We start from the raw sequence: 13,968 nt of genomic DNA, 5'->3' as shown, positions 1-13,968 counted from the left end.
GGCCATAGCAGCAGCAGCACATTAGCAACCCCAGGAACAATCACCTATGTGGGCAGTCCCTCTCCTGTGCACTAGGTGAGAAACACCCACACCGCAGAGTGCCCCGAGATCCACTACAGCCACCATGCCCCCTCACTAAGCCGCGAGCGGCAATTATTTATTTAAAAACAACTGCCATTTGCTGAGAGAGAGCTGTGGACCCATAACACCACAGCTTTTAGCTCAACAATTCCACAAGCAAGAAGTTCACAAATCAATCCCAGTAATCACCAACACGAATGAAGACAAAATCATTGACCATAAAAATATAATGCACACATTTAGAGACTACTATAAATCCTTATATTCTACTGATTATAAAGAAGACAGCACACAATCTAATACATTTCTGGATACATTACAGATACCACAAATAGATACTCTTAGTGCGGATGAACTGGATAAACCTTTGGCGCTATCAGAATTACTAGATGCTATAAAGTCACTTCAATGCGGGAAAGCAGCAGGCCCTGATGGCTACCCTGCAGAATTTTATAAGAAATTCTCCGCTCAGCTAGCTCCCCTCCTATTAGCAACATTTACAGAAGCTAGAGACAATCAAACTCTTCCTCAAACTTTTCACCAAGCATTAATCACTGTCTTTCCAAAACAAAATAAGGACTTATTACAATGTGCATCATACAGACCAATTTCACTTCTGAATAATGACGTTAAGATACTCTCAAAAATCATAGCTAGAAGGATGGAGAAAGTACTGCCTTCGATAATATCACAAGATCAAACTGGATTTATCAAGGATCGACACTTATCTTCCACTCTTTGATGCCTGTTTAATGTAATATACTCGCCAACAAAGTCAAACATCCAGAAATATTATTATCATTGGATGCAGAAAAAGCATTTGACATGATTGAATGGAAATACCTTTTCACTACATTAGAGAAATTTGGGTTTGGCCCGAACATTTGTGCATGGATCAAACTACTGTATACCAATCCAGAAGCTTCAGTTTGTTTCAACAACATTTGTTCAGACTACTTTAAACTAGAACAAGGTACCAGACAGGGATACCCCTTGTCACCACTGCTATTTGCAATCGCCATTGAACCACTGGCAGTTCACTGTTGAAATGCTGATCAGGGGATTATCAGAGAAGGACTGGAGCAGAAAATTTCTCTATATGCAGATGATATGGTACTGCATATATCAGACACACAAAATTCTGTGCCTGCAGTCTTAACAGCACTTACAGAATTTCAAAAGATCTCTGGTCTCAGAATTAATCTGAATAAAAGTGTACTCTTTCCAGTGAATTCTCAAGCATATAATATTAGATTAGATACACTACCTTTTATCATTGCAGAACAGTTTAAATACCTAGGGGTAAACATCACAAGTAAACATAAAGCTCTTTATCAACAATATTTTGCCATCTGCATGGTAAAAATTAAGCAAGACTTTCATAGATGGTCAACCCTTCATTTCACTCTAGCTGGAAGAATTAACATTGTTAAGATAAATATTCTTCCTAAGCTTCTCTTTTATTTTAAAACATTCCAATATACATAAATAAATCATTTTTTAAGTAATTAGATTCAACAATAACCTCATTTATTTGGAACTCAAAACATCCACGTATCCAAAGAGCGACCCTACAAAGACCTAAGGCAGAAGGTGGCATGGCTCTACCTAACTTTCAGTTTTATTACTGGGCAGCAAACATACAAGCTATAAAAACCTGGACATAAATAGAACATATACAGACCTGGTCCAAAATAGAAGTAAAATCCTGCAGTACTTCTTTATATTCCCTGCTTTGTGCCCCAATAATGCAAGTTATCAGCAATATACTGATATTCCAATTGTGCTTCACTCACTCAGAATATGGAACCAATGTAGAAAGCATTTTAAGATCTTTTATCTGTGGCACCTCTGCAAGAGAACCACCGCTTTCAACCTTCGCAAATATACTGTATGCATGTTTTTAATATCTGGAAAAAAGTTGGGATTAACTTGCTTAGAGATCTTTATATAGACAATATCTTTGCATCCTATGAACAATTACATTCCAAATTTAACATTCCAGCTACACATTTCTTTCACTATCTTCAAATTAGGAACTTTGTAAAACAGAGCCTGCCTGATTTTCCTCATCTTGCACCCTCGTCCATACTGGAAATAATATTGCTCAATTTCAAGAACTTAGACACCATCTCTGCAATATATAAAATTATTTTACAGTCCCTCCTCTTCAAAGATCCAAGAGGACACTGGGAAAAAGATCTCTTAATCAATATATCAGAAAAGGAGTGGAAAATAGCAATGCAGAGAATTCACTCGATCTCCATATGAGCAAAGCATACAATTATTCAACTCAAAATTATATATGGAGCACATCTGTCTCACCTAAAACTCTCCAAAATGTTTCCAGGGCAAGATTCAACCTGCAAACGCTGCAATCAAGTCCCAGCCTCACTGGGTCACATGTTCTGGGCCTGCACCAAATTAACATCATTCTGGACCAAAGGTTTTAATTACCTTTCAGACAGCCTTGGTGTCACAATCCCTCCTAACCCATTAACAGCTGTGTTTGGTGTTCTTCCAGATGAGTTTAAAATGGAGAGGGACAAACAAACTGTGATTGCATTCACTACACTTTTGGCACGCAGACTTGTTTTGCTAAACTGGAAGACTCCTAACTCTCCTCTTTTAAGTCTGTAGGAAACCGATGTTTTATACTGAACTATACTATATCTGAAATTGGAAAAAATCAAATACTCAGAATATCTGTACAGATTTTTTTCAAAACATGGCAGGATCTAATCAATATTATTTAAGAATAAGCTTTTAAAGCACCAAGGAAGCAATTATTTATTCATTTCTTTTTCTTCTCCATTCATCTCTATTGCTTATCAAACTCCTCAATTTAGGTATGTTTACAAGCCTTAAGTTTTACCCCATTGGCCATGCTGTCTCTCTCTCAGGGGTGGGGGTCGACTTGTTATCAATCAATTTTTATAAAAACTAGGATTGCGTTGTATTGAATGATTACAATAAAATTAATAAATACAAAAAAATAAATAAATAATAATGTTAGATGCGATTGATCACAATTACATACAATAATGTGATTAATATGTTAATTTCTCTTAGCTGATTCCCAGCCCTAAAATAAATAAATACATGTAAATAAATAAGTAAACAGTATATTGTTCAGATAGTTCAAAATGTTATTTCAAACCAGCCACAAGGATGCACAAACCAGTGTGTTTCTTCATGCCGGTCCCAAGCCCAGATAAATGGGAGGGTTACGTCAGGAAGGGCATCTGGTGTAAAATTTTGCCAAATCAATATGTAGACAACAATACAAACTTCCATACCGGATCGGTCGAGCCCCGGGTTAACAACAACCGCCACCAGTACTGTTAGCCAACAGGGTGCTGGCGGAAATTGGACTACTTTTGGCCAAAGAAGGAGGAGGAGAGGGGGGAGAAGTGTCCGGAGGCAGGAGGAGAGGAGGAAAGTAAAGAGAGTGGAACTGAGGGTAGGAACTTTGAATGTTGGCAGTATGACTGGTAAGGGGAGAGAGTTAGCAGATATGATGGAGAGAAGGAAGACTGATATATTGTGAGTGCAAGACACTGAATGGAAGGGCAGTAAGGCCAGGCCAGGATTGGAGGTCAATTCAAATTGTTCTATCATGGTGTGGATGGGAGGAGAAATGGGGTAGGAGTTATTCTGAATGAACAGTATTTTAAGAGTGTTTTGGAGGTGAAAAAAGTGGCAGGCAGAGTAATGATTATGAAGCTGGAAATTGGAGGTGTGATGATGAATGTTGTTAGTGCATATGCTCCACACGTTGGGTGTGCAATGGGTGAGAAAGAAGATTTTTGGAGTGAGTTGGATGAAGTGATGAACAGTGTACCCAAGGGACAGAAAGTGGTGATTGGAGTGGATTTCAATGGGCATGTTGGTGAAGGGAACAGTGGAGATGAGGAGGTGATGGGTAGGTATGGTGTCAAGGAGAGGAATGAAGAAGGTCAGAGGATAGTGGCATTTTGCCAAAAGGATTGACATGGCTGTGGTGAATACGTATTTTAAGAAGAGGGAGGAAGATGTACACAGGTAGATTATATCCTATGCAGAAGAGTTGATCTGAAGGAGATTGAAGACTGCAAAGTGGTGGCAGGGGAAAGTGTAGTTAAGCAGCATAGGATGGTGGTCTGTGGGATGACGTTGGAGATCAAGAAGAGGAAGAGAGTGAGGGCAGAGCCAAGGATCAAATGGTGGAAGTTGAAAAATGAAGACTGCAAGGTTGAGTTTAGGGAGGAGGTAAGACAGGCACTGGGTAGCAATAAAGAGTTACCAGACAGCTGGGAAACTACAGCAGATGTAGTAAGGGTGACAGCAAGAAGAGTGCTTGGCGTGACATCTGGAAAGAGGAAGAAGGAAAAGGAAATCTGGTGGTGGAATGAGGAAATACAGGCGAGTATACAGAGGAAGAGGATGGCAAAGAAGAAGTGGGATAGTCAGAGGGATGCAGAAAGTAGACAAGAGTACAAGGAGATAAGGCGCAAGGTGAAGAGAGAGATGGTGAAGGCTAAAGAAAAGGCGTATGATGAGTTGTATGAGAGGTTGAACACTAAGAAGGGAGAAAAGGACCTGTACCGATTGGCTAGAAAGAGGGACAGAGCTGGGAAAGATGTGCAGCAGGTTAGGGTGATAAAGGATAAAGATGGAAACATACTCACAAGCAAGGAGAGTGTATTGAACAGATGGAAAGAGTACTTTGAGAGGCTGATGAATAAAGAGAATGAGAGAGAGAAGAGGTTGAATGATGTGGATTTAGTGAATCAAGAAGTGCAACGGATTAGCAAGGAGGAAGTAAGGACAGCTATGAAGAGGATGAAAAATGGAAAGGCCGTTGGTCCAGATGGCATACCTGTGGAAGCAAGGAGTTTATAACCAGATTTTTTAATAGAATCTTGGAAAGTGAGAGAATGCCTGAGGAGTGGAGAAGAAGTGTACTGGTGCCAATATTTAAGAATAAGGGGGATGTCCAGGACTGCAGTAACTACAGGGGAATAAAACTGATGAGCCACAGCAGGAAGTTATGGGAAAGAGTAGTGGAAGCTAGGTTAAGAAGTGAGGTGATGATTAGTGAGCAGCAGTATGATTTCATACCAAGAAAGAACACCACAGATGTGATGTTTGCTCTGAGGATGTTGATGAAGAAGTTTAGAGAAGGCCAGAAGGAGTTGCATTGGGTCTTTGTGGACCTGGAGAAAACATATGACAGGGTGCCTCAAGAGGAGGTGTGGTATTGTATGAGGAAGTTGGGAGTGGCAGAGAAGTATGTAAGAGTTGTACAGGATGTGTACGAGGGAAGTGTGATTGTGGCAAGGTCTGCGGTAGGAGTGACAGATGTATTCAAGGTGGAGGTGGGATTACATCAGGGATCAGCTCTGAGCCCTTTCTTATTTGCAATGGTGATGGACAGGCTGGTAGATGAGATTAGACAGGAGTCCCTGTGGATTATGATGTTTGCTGAAGACATTGTGATCTGTAGCGATAGAAGGGAGCAGGTTGAGGAGACCCTGGAGAGGTGGAGATATGCTCTAGAGAGAAGAGGAATGTGTGTATATGACAGGGAGTTCAGTGGAATGGCGAGGATGCAGGGAGTAGAGTTGGCGAAGGTGGAGGAGTTTAAATACTTGGGATCAACAGTACAAAGTAATGGGGATTGTGGAAGAGTGGTAAAAAAGAGTGCAGGCAGGGTGGACTGGGTGGAGAAGAGTGTCAGGAGTAATTTGTGACAGATGGGTATCAGCAAGAGTCAAAGGGAAGGTCTACAGGATAGTAGTGAGACCAGCTATGTTATATGGGTTGGAGACGGAGGCACTGAACTGAAAGCAGGAGACAGAGCTGGAGGTGGCAGAGTTAAAGAAGGTAAGATTAGCTTTTGGTGTGACGAGGATGGATAGGATAAGAAATGAGTACATTAGAGGATCAGCTCAAGTTGGACGGTTGGGAGACAAAGTCAGAGAGGCGAGATTGTGTTGGTTTGGACATGTGCAGAGGAGAGATGCTGGGTATATCGGGAGAAGGATGCGAAGGATAGAGCTGCCAGGGAAGAGGAAAAGAGGAAGGCCTAAGCGAAGGTTTATGGATGTGGTGAGAGAGGACATGCAGGTGATGGGTGTAACAGAACAAGATTCAGAGGGCAGAAAGATATGGAAGAAGATGATCCACTGTGGCAACCCCTAACGGGAGCAGCCAAAAGATGAAGAAGTTCAAAATGTTATTTCAAAATAAACTTAACAAGTGCCCTGGGCTGGGGCATTGAAATGCCTGATAGCAGTAGGTAGAAAAGAATCCAGAGGTGCTTCTTAGCACATCATGGTGGAATGAGCCTGTGGCTAAAAGTTCTCCGAGAGACATTGCCTCCTGGAGGGGGTTGAGGGTATTTTTTGCGGTGGCATCAAATTTTACCACCATTCTCTTTTGTACAACAGTGTCCAGAGTTCATCCTGTGATGGTGCAGACTTTCCTAATAAGTTTGTTCAGGCATTGTGATTCTTTTGAGCTCAAGTTACTTCCTCAGGAGACCACAGCATGGAACACCATACTGGTTACTATGGACTGATAGAAAATTTCCAGTAGATGGCAGCACACATCAAAGACCCAAGTCTCTTTAAGAAGTGCAGTCTGCTCTGGCCCTTCTTGTACAGAACCACTGTGCTGTCAAACCAGTCCAGTTTGTTGTTTATATGGACCGATAAATAGTTGTAGCTTTGCACCATTTCCACGTCCCCTGCCCTCAATGGTGACAGGAGTCAGAGTCTTCTCGGCATGCCTGAAGTCCACCACCAGCTCTTTTGTCTTGCTGATCTTGAGTAGCAAATTGATGTCCCCACACCCCAAGACAAAGTCCTGTACAACTTTCCTGTACTCTGACTCGTCTCCATTGTTAATGCAGCCAATGATGGATGAGTCATCTGAAGATTTCTGTAGATGGAAAGTGCTAGTATTCAGAGGGTGAACAGGAACGGAGACAGGACAGTTCCCTGAGGTGACCCAGTATTACACAACAACATTTCTGACACATAGGGTGTCCCAGAGCCATGAGATTGTGGGGGCATCAAGATGCAAAGCCTTGAGCTTTTCCCCAAATTGATGAGGCAGAAAAGCACTAGAAAAGTCAAAGAACATTATCCTGACTGCGGTGCTGGCTTTGTCCAAGTTGGAATAAGCTCAGTGGAACATGTAGATGAGAGCATTTTACTATACACCTATATGTATCTGATAGGCAAACTGCAGAGGATCTAGATGTTCTGAAACCAGAGGCCGTAGCAGTTTTAGGACCAGCCTCTCAAAGATCTCCATGATGTGAGAAGTAAGAGCAACTGGTCTGAAGTCCTTGGAATCACTGGAATGACCTTTCTTTGGCACTGTGATCACACAGGATGTTTTCCACAGCTGGGTAACCTTCTGCAAATTCAGGGAAAGGGAGAACTTACAGCAATTTCCTTTTTATTATTTCTATTACTATGAATCTCTTACATCATTTTGACCTTCACACTAGTTAACAAAATTTTCGTAAAGTTTCAAGTGGTTACCTAGTAAATACAGTTACTTTACCAACCCATAAAAGTCCACTACTAAATTTTAAATAAAGCAAATATTCATGGAATTAAGGCATTTGCCAGTAAACACAGTTACACAATAAAGCACCCCAGGTTGGTTTGCATATTTGTCCTTTGAATTACTATGGACAAGTGAAGTAAATCATTTAGAAGGAAAGACACCCAGAAACTTGGCAGCCCATACTGTATGCACAGAGCTTCTTTGTTTAGGTGCTCCACAGAATTACCTTATGAAGAGAAATCAGACTTTGCCCTAGTACTGGCCTATTCAAACAGTGGCCTAAGGGCCACATGGGGCCCAGAAGTAATTTCCAAATGGCCCAGCCCATGGTTCAGATATTCCTACATAAATTCCTACAGTAATACAGACCATTAATGCAATACTCAATGTAGCCTAGCAACATTCAATGCACAACGCAGCACATTTTGTGTCTAGAAGTAGTGGTAGCAGTCTATGATACAGTGATTTTTTTGTAACTGTACACGCCAGTATGTTGTACCGACACATCGGCTGCTACAGCTGGTCATAGCATCAACTAAATATTACATGATTCTATAATTTGTTGCATGCTGAATCTTAGTTGTATTCCAGTTTCTTCAAGTGAGTGTGAACCTGAGTTTTCGCAAATTAATCTAACTGTTACTCAAGTGAAACCCATTTTACTAACAAGCACTGTCTCCGTACTTCTCTTCTTATACTTGGTTGGCACTCCACTCACATGCTTCGATCCTGGGGTTCATGGCGGTTATGAGGATGACAATCAACCATTGACACTCAAAGCAAAGAATCAGTTAGAAAGACTGCACTTGATGAAAACATGTAAAAAGTTTTGAATTTGAACTCAATCAAAGATTCTTTTGTAGAATATAGAGCTTGTTATTAACCTGTGGGTTTTGGAAATTCTGTGTTTGTAATTTTAAACTATTAATCACAATATTATTCAGTATAATACACCTACACAGGTGGTGTAATGGTAGAGCCAATGAGGAGATCATAGGTTTGCATCCTGAGTCTTCTCTGTTGGAATTTGAAAAGCACTTTGAGTAGTGAGTGAAGGGCTATATAAATGTAAAGACTTCAAATTTTAAATGTTTTTTCACCAAATAAAGAAAACATAGCGCTAGGACTCTCAGCCTGTACATACCTTTACAGTACATCAAACTTGATCCAAATGCAATGTACTGTATGCGTACCACCAACTTTATCTTTACAAAAAATGAACTGCTAATCACACATGTGGGGATTTAAAATGAGCCTGCGTTCGCTCAGTGTGCAGTAGACATTGCATTCATGTGTATTAGTTATTGCTATCACTTATGGGTTTGTGCTCTGATAGCTTTGATAGAATTGCGAGTTATTTTTTAATTCTGTTAAATGCACTTTGTGATGTGCCTGTGTTATACTGTGTATGACCAAAATGAGTTATTTCAAAAGGGAAACAAATGTTATTACTAATGCCGTGCACTTTTTTAAATTTTAGGAACTCTGAGATGTGCCTAGGTCAAGTATGACCAAAATGTTTGTTTATTTATTCATTTCAAAAGTGGAAAAAACGTATTGCTGGTACTTCAGATTGTGTTCAGTTATATCTTAATTGTGTTTTATGCACTTTTGTGCCAGTATTAGATATGACCAAAATTAAATGGGAAACAATGAATGAACATTACTACTTCTTCAATGCACAGTCATTTCTGTTGGTTTAAAATTTATTACCTGCTACTAAAAATGTCTGGCCCAGCTAAACTTCTTGGTTTGAAAATCTGGCCCAACTGAATTTGTATTTGAATAACTCTGCCCTCAATTCTCTTAACCCACACTGAACTTGCATCTCAAGCCTAGACTCCACTACCCAAGAATTCTTACAATAGGCCTATTACCAAGTCACATTCTTTATCCATGTCCAAATTTCCTCATTCAAAACCGATGTGGCACAAATTTAAAAACAGCTCTTTAAAAGTTAGAAGCTTCAAATATATGAATGATATTTTATGGATAAAGGTCTTCATAAATGATTTCTGGACATGCTGTGCAGAATTATTTTATATGTATTGGCATGTTGATCAGACAAATCCTCTTAAAAAATAAATTCCAGAAACATCATCTTGATTGCTATTGAGAAAACATTTTTAACCTCAAAAACTATGCTTTTGAACAGAATCATGAACCAAAAATACTTTGATTCCTTATGAAAACTGCACGCAAATTAACCTGTCGCTCATTATTTTCCATGTAAGCCAGGTTTATTTTCAGAAAATGTGCGTCTTTCCGACTATTGTACCATGCTTGTCATTATAAACAATACAAAATTAAACACCACAACCATCTTGGCTAGACCGCAGTGTTGTATGTGGAGCATTCTTTCTTGAGATGATATTCATCATATAGGTGGAAGGGAGATAGACTGCTTAGGTAGGCTCTTAAGTAAGTCATAGCTTACTATATTCGTATTTAACGTCACACATGCAGTCAGAAAATCACCTTCCGAGCCCATCAGAGGTACGTAATACCCTGTTGGTAATGCGCTTGGGTGTTGTAGTTCACAGTCTTGTCTCCTTTTGTTTCCCCCACAGTGCCGAGAAGATGCTCAATGTGAAGAATTGATGTAGAGAAGCCCCACCCCTTCTGGCCCATAGAATATAAAATCTGACATCCTCAAAAGGTTATGCTGCTGTTTGGACCAGAGCAACGACCCACGTGGAGCTCCCCCAAAACTTGACTTAACCTAACCTTGAATAGTGGCATTTCCTTTATTTCTGTTGTTGAGCCCTCAAGTGCATATTTCTTTTGTATTATATTTGCTTTGTGCATTAAACAGGGTAGCCGGATTGGCTTAACATTTCTTTGGGACTCTGGAAAATCTGTCTCATAGACCACATAAATAAGTAAATAATTTTTACATGACTTAAAAGAGTAACATACAAAAAGTCAATAAATATTACTATACCCTATAAACCTACAGTATACGTCTGTCAGTTTCTCTATACATATTGCAGGGTGGTGGTGTGTTATTTTGGTTTTATTTGCAGTATATTTTAAAATGCGTATACACCAGTAAAAAGGAAGTTTGATCTGCATAAATTAAACAAATTAAACAAAATCCTCACCAGATGCCTCAACCACTTATGTTGGCTCCTTTTTTGAAGTTTCTCAGACTGCCAAGCTCTTCCTTTTAATGTAAAATACTATATGAGGCCACTGCTAGTGAGTAAAATAAGTTTTAGTTCACATACAGTTTCATCAAACTAACAAACATTTTTGTGGATGATTTTACAAATGCAAAACTCACAGAAAACTTTGTGTTTTTTTAGGGGTGGAAAACAACTAAAATTGCCCCCTAAAGCTGCATTTTTACTTTAATGTTTACCTCTGTTCTTTTCCACAGCTGCATAATGCAAGTGATCACCTACTCATGGCTGTTTGTAGCCCCCTTTGAAGTCTGCAGATGTGAATATTTATGAAAAGCAGTGCTTGAAGTGGACATACAGAAGTGTCAGTGCCCTATGTGTTACACTGATGTATTCATGTGAAGAGGAGCTTTTCGTAATTAGATGTAAAGAGTGGTCCAGATCTAATTATGCAATTTTCATTACACTATAACTTATTCAGTTTATTACATAGAAAATCACCCGAAAAATCCCAGACCATCGAGAAGTGTGTGAACTGACGACATGAAGAATCGTCCCCACAATAATCAAAGTCATCCAGACGATATGGATCTGCATAATTAGATCTGGACCACCCTGTATATTAGGTATTGCTGTTATGCTCATTTTCGCATTTATGCTTTGAAGTGTAAATATTTTACAGCAACACAAATTCAACTAAATGCTCATTGAAAAAAGTATCTTAGGAAACCCTACTGGAAGAGCCCAAAAATAAACACAGTCAACAGTAAATTGCATAGGCTACATACCTCTAAGTCTCTCTGTAAAATGGACAAGTCATATTGTCTGCACCTCAACCATCCATATGCCCAGATGTAGCTGGTTTTTCTTTTTGTACCTTCAGAGCACAGTATGACAAGTGTCTGGAGTCGGGTTGACAGTTTGAGTGGCTTGGACCCATCATATTTTTTGAATGGGCACGTGTGTGCACTGGGGCCATGTACATGTGTACTCTGTGCACATCACTGCACGTCAATCAGACGAAACATGTTCATACAGTTTAAACACAAATACAATTTGCAACTCTGTCATGCAGCGTGAAGAGTCGCTTGGCCACGATTCCTAAAAAAAATCGCACAATATGTGGTTGGCATAATACTGACTTTTCTTCCTTGGAGTATGCAGTACTGCAATGAAATAGCTAGGAATTGCTGTTTCAATTTTCAGTGCCACGATGGGGGGCTGGAGGTTGACAGAGTGGAATGTGTAACCAAGATGAGAGCTGGTGTGCATGTAAGAGTTCTGGTAGCTCATTGGGAAAAATAAATATGTAAACAAATAAAACAGTGCTTACTAACCATTGAGTTTTGATGAACTTTACCTCTCCAATCATAACTAGGTCATATTTCTTCTTCCTGTCCAGGATGTATTTAATCAACCATCCACCTGTGCAATTCGTGCGACCCGCCAGTCACTTTGCTGAATCCTTTCTTTATTGCATACAGCAAAACTCTCAGCACAGCACCAAGTGAGTAAGTTAGCATAATATGAATAAATGTTGAGAAATAAAAAATGATTGGGACATAAAAAGTGTCAGCTAATTTTATTTTTTCTTTAATGTCACCACATGTCAATCAGATCTGATAAGGCATTTTTGAGATTTTGGTGTAGTTTTTCTGGTGGTTTTGGTCAGTTACCCCTAAATATTGATGTATCAAAATGCCCTTTTGGGGTGTCGAACTCTGGGCCTGGTGGGATGCAGGTTTTCATTCCAACCCTTTTCCTAATCAGCAAGCAGTTCTCCACTGTGAATCAACTTTTCTATTAATTTTAATAGCCTTGTTTTCAATGATTCAGTCCTTTGAATTGATTCGTTTTCTCATTAAATGACAGCCAAACATAAATGAGATGTGAAATGAGCCGACAGATGACCAGCATAAACTGGGATTTTAAACTCCAACCAGCTTCTTAATGAGAAGTTGATTCTTGCTGTTAATTAAACCCGTTATTTAATTATATGGCTTGTTGCTGCTCTCATTCTGCCACAGCAGACATTTCCAAAACTGTTGATTTGTCTATTTTTTCTAAGAACAACGTCAACATGTTTTGATGACCTGAGAGGTCAGTCTTACTAAGACTATCACCTTTCTTTATTTTCAAATTTGTGCAATGGGCACAAGTGAGCTGGTCATGTTTCATGTCTCACTATTTGGCTGCTAATTAAGGAAAAAGAACAACAACATTTATTTATATAGTACATTTTCATACAAAAAGTAGCTCATTACATAATGAAGAAAAATAAAAGACAAGAAACAACTATGGGGCCTGATTCAAGTTAATTAAAACTAAGGCAAAAGAATTTAAATAGCAAAAACTGGTCACTAATGAAGAAGATGGTTAGAATAAAAACCTGCAGCCACTGTGGCCCACCCACCAGGACGAGTTTGACACCCGTGCTGTACACGCTCTGTGGTCACATGCATGCATGCATGGATGATGCATACCTCCAATTACTGTAGAAGCAGTTTTTTTTTTTTTGTTGTATGTCATGTGTATATCAATTTATCAAATGTAGACAATTGTCATATAAACATGCTGCCCTTGAGGCTTTTTTAAATTGGCAATATACAAGAAATAAATATTCCATTATAACACTGAATAATCGGGTGTCTATTAGTGATATATTGTACAGTATACTACCCTTATCACATTCGTTTGCTCTCGATATTCCAATACTGGGTAGAAAAAAATGCACAAGGCTGCTTTCAAAGCACCGTTCTTTCTGATCCGCTAAGCAAAGTCATTAGATTCAAAATAAGGACATTTGAAAAGTACAGTGCCTGTCAAAATTTCTAAGAGAACCCTCATGATATTGAAATTTCTCAGCAGTGGGTATGTAACTGTGCTCTGTGAGACTAATCTAATGGATTTACAGGTGTGTATTTGTGTGTATGATATACACACTGTCACACAAGCGCACTTAGGAAGCAGCCATCAAGTCCTAAGGTGAGTGATGTTTAGCAAGATGAGGGGTTGGTTACTGTATGTGCACTGATGTCTCTCTCTCTGAAGAAATAAAGAAGAAAAATCATAATTCACCTTTCTTCCGGTCTCACAAAATGGCCACGATCTCACACCACGTAACATCCATGACATCAATTCCTGTTCCTAAACAGTGATGTCACTTCCGGCCATTCCCGATAACCTCACTTCCGTC

This window comes from Polypterus senegalus, chromosome 13, assembly GCF_016835505.1.
Source record: "Polypterus senegalus isolate Bchr_013 chromosome 13, ASM1683550v1, whole genome shotgun sequence".
Taxonomy (NCBI): Eukaryota; Metazoa; Chordata; class Cladistia; order Polypteriformes; family Polypteridae; genus Polypterus; species Polypterus senegalus.
The sequence above is the reverse complement of the archived record's forward strand: the minus strand, read 5'-3'. Positions refer to the sequence as shown.